Source organism: Eumetopias jubatus, unplaced genomic scaffold (assembly GCF_037043125.1).
Source record: "Eumetopias jubatus isolate StellerSeaLion01/CBP00866 unplaced genomic scaffold, mEumJub1_p1.0 scaffold_10, whole genome shotgun sequence".
In the NCBI taxonomy this organism is placed as follows: Eukaryota; Metazoa; Chordata; class Mammalia; order Carnivora; family Otariidae; genus Eumetopias; species Eumetopias jubatus.
In genome coordinates, this window is record NW_028274816.1 from 120,051,007 (window position 1) to 120,058,753 (window position 7,747).

A 7,747-nucleotide genomic window follows, 5' to 3' on the forward strand; every position below is an offset into this window, starting at 1 on the left:
ACTGACCCTATTTATCCGCAGGCTACAGCCTCACTGGCTTCACCTTCAGGGGCCCCGGAAACTGATTTGGTTCTTTCCTCGAAAGTTCTTCGCGCTCTTAAACAATGGGGAAATATTACCGAGCTCGGTTTGGAAAGATCTAGGCTGTGAGGCCGCGCGCCTCACCCTCCTCCCCTGCGCACCTGGCCTTCGCAGCCTCCTAGCTTGCGGATCCCCCACTGCTCCCCTGTCGTTGGAAGTTTCTACCGACAGCAGACCAAACGTCCGGAGCGGAAAGGAGCTCAGGTGAGCTCATGGAACCCGCGCAGACCTAAGAAGGGAAAGAAGCCGAGCTTTTAGAGGATCTGTGCAAACGAGCGCGGGGGAACTCCTTACCCGCCGAGGTTTCTACTATGCAGACCTCCTCACTTCGGAAGTAGGCGACGGAGCCTCCCAAGTCCACAACCGAGACCTTGACTGCGGTGCCCCGGGCCTTATATCCGCTGAACTGAGCGATACCTCACAGGGCGGGGCACCGCGCGGGAAACAGTGGGACAGCCCACCAGTATGGTTTCTGCAGACCCGGAAACCCAGTTCTGCAAGGACAACAGCTTTGGTTACATTTGGTGGATAGAGGTGGGGTTTTTTTGGAGGGGGGGGGATCTTTTTTTAAGATTTTATTTATTTATTTGAGAGAGAGAGACAGAGAGACAGAGATAGCGAGAGAGATAGAGAGCATGAACTGGAAGGAGAGGGAGAAGCAGGCTCCCCCCCTGAGCAGGGAGCCCAACGCGGGGCTCGATCCCAGGATCCTGGGATTATAACCGGAGCCGAAGGCAGCCGCTTAACCGACTCAGCCACCCCGGCGCCCCAAGGGGGATCTTATTTATCGTTTCTCTGTTCGATTAATTTTTTGAAGCTTACAGTTCTCACCCCGCCCACACACACACACTCTCCCTACGGCTTTCAGTCCTCCCCAGCGGGACTCCAAGCCCTTCCCCGGCGGCCCAGCCTCCCCCCGCGCGCTCCGCAGTTGTCTCCTCCCAACACCTCCCGCCCCTGAATTCCCGCTCGACTTGCGGCATCCGCGGCCGGGGATCTGCTTCCGGGAAGTGCGGGGGTGGGAGCGTTGGGTCGAGCGGTGGGCAGAAAATTAAGCCTCCGCTTTCTCGCGTCCCGCTTCCCCACCTCAATTCGAGAAGTTTGATTCCGCCTCCTCTTGCGGATGCTTTACTTCGTAAAGGGGTGATGACCGGACCCCGAGAACGGCCGCGGGTGCCGCCGCTTGGGGGAGACCCAAGCAGCCTCCGACGATAGTATTTTGGTGAAAGAAATAAGAAATTGTCCTTTCGATTCGTCTGTCCCTGCAGACAAGACCCAGGTCTTGTGCAACACCGTCAGTTTTCAGTTCATTCGTCCTAATTTTATTCCCGAACATGTTCTGGGAGCTCTCGAAAGGTCTGGCTTCGCGCGGGACTCTCTGGACCCCAGGGTGCGCACTGCGGCGCGGGGCACCCAAGGAAGCGCGCAGCCGGCCCAGGGGGGCGAGGAGTCGGATGCGGGAGACTGATCCGAGCCCGCGCCCCCAGGGGCCGAAGTAGCACTTGGAGGCCCCTGAAGCATTCAGCCCCGTCCTGACTCCAGCTGCCCTTCTCCGGGAGGGACCTCCTTCTGTATTCCTCCGCCCTCTTAAAATTCTGGCAAATGTTTGTTTCTCCATCTCTTCACTCCCAACTCCCGAATCCAGCCTGAAGGACCGCATGAACCCTCCCAGCAAACACTCTCCCACCTTCTCGCCAGGAGCTAGAGGTCTCTTGGGCTGCCTATGATGCCTGGGTCAGGCGGGGACCTGGGCTACCACAGTCTGGCCCCCGGGGCGCTTGCTGTTTCGCTCACTTCTCAAGACCGGGTTAGGGATCAGGCCCATCCAGACCCTTTGGGCATGGGGAGAGTCCGAAGCTTTGAGATAAGGGGCTGGAGGAAAGTCATTGTAGGACTTGAGTCTACCTTGCTGCCCAAGAGCATTCAAATCTATGCCCAGAAAGGATTCGGTCACTCTCAGCAGGGTACTCTGTAGACCCAGGACAAGCCAAGGAGACAAGGAGGCTGGCCAGTTACCAGAAAATCAAAGAGGAGGGACCAGTCTGGAGGACACAATCTGTGGTCATCTCTGGGGTCCTGCTTTTTTTTTTCTTTAAGATTTTATTTACTTATTTGCAAGATAGAGAGAGAGAGAGATTGAGAGCAGGGGGAAAGGCAGAGGGAGAGGGAGAAGCAGACTCCCCACTGAGCAGATCTGTGGCTTGATCCCAGGACCCGGGGATCATGACCTGAGCGGAAGGCAGACACTTAACCGATTGAGCCACCCAAGCAACCCCTAATTTTTAAATGTATTGTCAAATATCTGAGGTGTATGGAAAGTACGAAAATAATGATTCATTGAACTCCCATGTATTCACCACCCAGCTAAATGATAAAACATTAGCCATACTTTTGTGTACCTCCCACTGGTCTCATTCCCTCACCCCACCTGTGCCCTCCTCACCTGATAACCAATACAATTTTCTAAATTCTAAGTTACAATCCTCATAGAATTCTGTATACTTTTATGACATATGTAGATGTCACTCATACATGAGTCTCACACATTTCCGTACACTTGAGCCATATGTAAACAGTATCGTATTGTATGTAGTTGGCAGAACTTGCTTCCAACTCCTTAACGTTTTGTTTTAAAGACTTACCTAGATCTTTCTAAATTTTACCCATGCATCTAGACCTTTCATTTCACTGCTGTATGAACCGGATCTTTCCTTCTCACCTTTCTATCCACCCCCTTTGGTGCCCAAGTTATCCAGGTCTCCTCAACTTTTTCTAGAAAAGACTTCAGCTTCCACGCACTTTGGAGTCATAATTACCACAGCACTACATCTTCATTTCTGGTTCCAGCCCTACTCTCCCATTCCCCCTTCCTGATCTTGAGATTCTGGAAGGCCTGGAAAAGGGGAGTAATGCTTTGGTGATATGTTGTCCCTCTACTAAGTTTTCATCTTTATCCCTTTGTTTGTCTAGGGTAGGAGGTAAGTAAGGGCAGAAAGTGATTTATTCTTCATATTTACTCAAGATTAAAAGTAAAACTCTTGGGTTTGCTCTGTCCAAGAGTAGGAAATGCCAAGAGCCACTATTGGTCACACACACACACACACACACACACACACACACACACACACACACACACGGTTAATGCAATCTTTACATCTTTTTTCCTTCAACAAGCTAAGCAGGGAGCAAGCTAAAGAGAAGGAACATATCACCTTAGAAGAGATTAAAGAGACATATCACAAGGCACCTGGGTGGCTCAGTTGGTTAAGTGTCTGCCTTCGGCTCAGGTCATGATCCCAGGGTCCTGGGACCCAGCCCCGCATCCGGCTCCCTGCTCAGCTGGGAGCCTGCTTCTCCCTCTCCTTCTGCTGCTCCCCCTGCTTGTGCTCTCTCGTGCACTCTCCCTCTCTCTCTCTCAAATAAATAAATAAAAACTTTTTAAAAAGTAAGTAAGTAAGTAAGTAAGTAAATAAATAAATAAATAAAGGGATGTGACACCTTGGAAGGTTCAGGCAGTGTCTCATGGAAAGAGAAATGCTGTATTAAAGAGAATCACTTCCATGTGTGGGTGACAACTGCCAGCACATGAGGCTGAAGTCACAGTCAGGTTGGAGGCTGCATGCCATGGTCTGTAGATCGTAGTCCATAGAAAACCCAATTCATCTCCCCATGAGAGATCCGGGGAGACTGACGCTGGGCTCCATGCTCAGTGACATTGTGGCTGGTCAGACTTTTCCTAGGCAACTGAGAGCTATAGTTTTAGCATAGAGCCTTATCAGTGCTGCCACAGTCTTTCTTTCAAACCTGAGTAACTTGTTTATAATATTCACTTTTCAGGCAAAAACCCATTTCCATCTTCTTCTTTTTTACTTTTTGCAATAACAACAGATTCTTTAAAAAACTTTTAAGATTTATTTATTTATTTTAGGAGGGAGGGGCAGAAGGAGAGAATCTTTTTTTTAAGATTTTATTTATTTATTTGAGAGAGAGCATGAGTGGGGGGAGGGGCAGATGGAGAAGCAGACTCCCAGCTGAGCAGGGAGCCCGATGCGGGGCTCCATCCCAGGACCCTGGGATCATGACCTGAGCTGAAGGCAGTGAAGGCAGACGCTTAACTGACAGCCACCCAGGCGCCGAGAGAGAGAGAGAGAGAGAGAGAGAGAGAGAGAGAGAGAGAGAGAGTCCGTCTTAAAGAGACTCTGTCCGAGTTGAGTCCCAAGCCCAATGCAGGGCTCTATCTCATGACCCTGAAATCATGACCTGAGGTAAAAATCAAGAGTCAGCTGTCAGCTGCTTAACTGACTGTGCCACCCAGGTGCCCCTCAATAAAAACATATTTAAAAAATAAATCTTACATAAATATTCTTATGATTTTTTAAGAACAATGTTTGCCATTTGACAAAGTGGGGTGAAACCTCACCACAACAACTTTATTCAGAGGAGGGATGAGGCATCCTTAACAAGTGTTTATACAAATCACACACATGAGAGAAGATGGTGGGGAGAATCTCAGTTCTCTGGCCCTCAGCACCAACACTGAGATCCAAGAGCATCCTGAGGTTGTCCCAGTGGGTGATTATACTCTCCCTGAAGGAGCCCAGTTGGTATGTGTCCAATGCTCTACTTGCTTTTGCAGGTATAGGAAAGTGGCTCAGAATATTCTCTCTGTACCCTCCCTCAGATCTTTAGATCACTGAGAATGAGTGTGGGAGGCAGAATAATGGCCTCCCAAAGATGCCCACACCCTAATCCCCAGAACCTGTGAGAGATGTTGTTACAAGCCATGGGGAATTAAGATTACAGAGATAATTAAGGATGCTAATCAACTGACCTTAAAATAAAGAGATTATCCTGGATCATCTGAGTCTGTAATCACAAGGGGCCTTCCGTGTGGAAGAAGGAAACAGAAGGGTCATTGTCAGAGTGGTGTGCAAGGTGAGAGAGACTTGACCAGCCACTGCTGGTTTTGAAGATGTAAGGGGGTCATGAGTCAGGGAATGCTGGCAGACTCTCGGAGCTGAAAAAGCCAGAAAACAGATTCTGCCCTAGACCTCCAGAAAGGAAGGCAGTCCTCTTTACACGTTGATTTTGGCCCAGTGAGACCCAACCTGCTCACCAATCTAAATGTTATAATCAGACATTATGTACAGTAGCAAATATGCAACACCACCTGAGGTATTCTAGCAAATCACCTCTTCCTGCCAACACACACACACACACACACACACACACACACACACACACGTCATTGAACCGAAATGTTCAATCCCCTAATAGCCATTTTTTAAATCTTTTTATTGTTATGTTAATCACCATACATTACATCATTCGTTTTTGATGTAGTGTTCCATGATTCATTGTTTGTGCAATAACGCCCAGTGCTCCATGCAGAACGTGCCCTCTTTAATACCCATCACCAGGCTAACCCATCCCCCCACCCCCCTCCCCTCTAGAACCCTCAGTTTGTTTTTCAGAGTCCATCCTCTCTCATGGTTCATCTCCCCCTCCGATTTACTCCCCTTCATTCTTCCCCTCCTGCTATCTTCTTCTTTTTTTTTCCTTAACATATATTGCATTATTTGTTTCAGAAGTACAGATCTGTGATTCAACAGGCTTGCACAATTCACAGCGCTCACCATAGCACATACCCTCCCCAATGTCTATCACCCAGCCACCCCATCCTTCCCACCCCCACCACTTCAGCAACACTCAGTTTGTTTCCTGAGATTAAGAATTCCTCATATCAGTGAGGTCCTATGATACATGTCTTTCTCTGATTGACTTATTTCACTCAGCATAACACCCTCCAGTTCCACCCACGTCGTTGCAAATGGCAAGATCTCATTCCTTTTGATGGTTGCATAATATTCCATTGTGTATATATACCACTTCTTCTTTATCCATTCATCTGTCGATGGACATCTTGGCTCTTTCCACATTTTGGCTATTGTGGACATTGATGCTATAAACATCGGGGTGCACGTACCCCTTCGGATCCCTACATTTGTATCTTTGGGGTAAATACCCAGTAGTGCAATTGCTGGATCATATGGTAGCTCTATTTTCAACTGTTTGAGGAACCTCCATACTGTTTTCCAAAGGGGTTGCACCAGTTTCCATTCCCACCAACAGTGTAGGAGGGTTCCCCTTTCTCCACATCCCTGCCAACATCTGTCGTTTCCTGACTTGTTAGTTTTAGCCATTCTGACTGGTGTGAGGTGGTATCTCATTGAAGTTTTGATTTGGATTTCCCTGATGCCGAGTGATGTTGAGCATGTTTTCATGTGTCTGTTGGCCATTTGGATGTCTTCTTTGGAAAAATGTCTGTTCATGTCTTCTGCCCATTTCTTAATTGGATTATTTGTTCTTTGGGTGTTGAGTTTGATAAGTTCTTTATAGATTTTGGATACTAGCCCTTTATCTGATATGTCATTTGCAAATATCTTCTCCCATTCTGTCGGCTGTCTTTTGGTTTTGTTAACTGTTCCTGTTGCTGTGCAAAAGCTTTTTATCTTCCTGAAATCCCAATAGTTCATTTTTGCCCTTGCCTCCCTTGTCTTTGGCAATATTTCTGGGAAGAAGTTGCTGCGGCTGAGGTCGAAGAGGTTGCTGCCTGTATTCTCCTTTAGGGTTTTGATGGACTCTGGTCTCACGTTTAGGCTTTCAACCATTTTGAGTCTATTTTTGTGTGTGGTGTAAGGAAATGGTCCAGTTTCATTCTTCTGCGCATGGCTGTCCAATTTTCCCAACACCATTTGTTGAAGAGACTGTCTTTTTTCCATTGGACATTCTTTCCTGCTTCGTCGAAGAGTAGTTAACCATAGAGTTCAGGGTCCATTTCTGGGCTCTCGATTCTGTTCCATTGATCTATGTGTCTGTTTTTGTCCCCGTACCATACTGTCTTGATGATGACAGCTTTGTAATAGAGCTGGAAGTCCGGAATTGTAATGCCGCCAGCTTTGCTTTTCTTTTTCAACATTCCTCTAGCTATTCGGGGTCTCTTCTGGTTCCATAAAAATTTTAGGATTATTTGTTCCATTTCTTTGAAAAAAGTGGATGGTATTTTGATGGGGATTGCATTGAATGTGTAGATTGCTCTAGATGGCATTGACATCTTCACAATGTTTGTTCTTCCAATCCATGAGCATGGAACGTTTTTCCATTTCTTTGTGTCTTCCTCAATTTCTTTCATGAATATTTTATAGTTTTCTGAGTACAGATCCTTTGCCTTTTTGGTTAGATTTATTCCTAGGTATCTTATGGATTTGGGTGCAATTGTAAATGGGATTGACTCCTTCATTTGTCTCTCTTCTGTCTTGTTGTTGGTGTATAGGAATGCCACTGATTTCTGTGCATTGATTTTATATCCTGCCACTTGACTGAATTCCTGTATGAGTTCTAGCAGTTTTGGGGTGGAGTCTTTTGGCTTTTCCACATAAAGTATCATATCATCTGCAAAGAGTGAGAGTTTGACTTCCTCTTTGCCGATTTGGATGCCTTTGATTTCTTTTTGTTGTCTGATTGCTGTGGCTAGGACTTCTAATACTATGTTGAATAGCAGTGGTGATAGTGGACATCCCTTCCGCATTCCTGACCTTAGGGGGAAAGCTCTGAGCTTTTCCCCATTGAGAATGATATTCGCTGTAGGTTTTTCATAGATGGCTTT

The 7,747-nt window shown here is 47.0% G+C and overlaps 1 protein-coding gene across 3 annotated transcripts in view; it reads right to left on the minus strand.

Annotated features, from left to right (window-relative positions):
* SLFN5 (schlafen family member 5) overlaps positions 1 to 1,266 on the minus strand; it is a 41,681-nt gene extending 40,415 nt beyond the window's left edge. Inside the window, exons 1-2 of one of the 3 annotated variants that reach the window (XM_028109243.2) lie at positions 1,056 to 1,266; positions 376 to 575 (exon numbers count right to left, since the gene is read on the minus strand). The gene's annotated coding sequence lies outside the window, so the exon portion shown is untranslated. Of the gene's footprint in view, positions 1 to 182; positions 314 to 375 lie in introns of those variants that run through there. The other 2 variants (XM_028109241.2, XM_028109244.2) reach the window with 2 other exon arrangements.
* Positions 1,267 to 7,747: the final 6,481 nt, after the last annotated feature.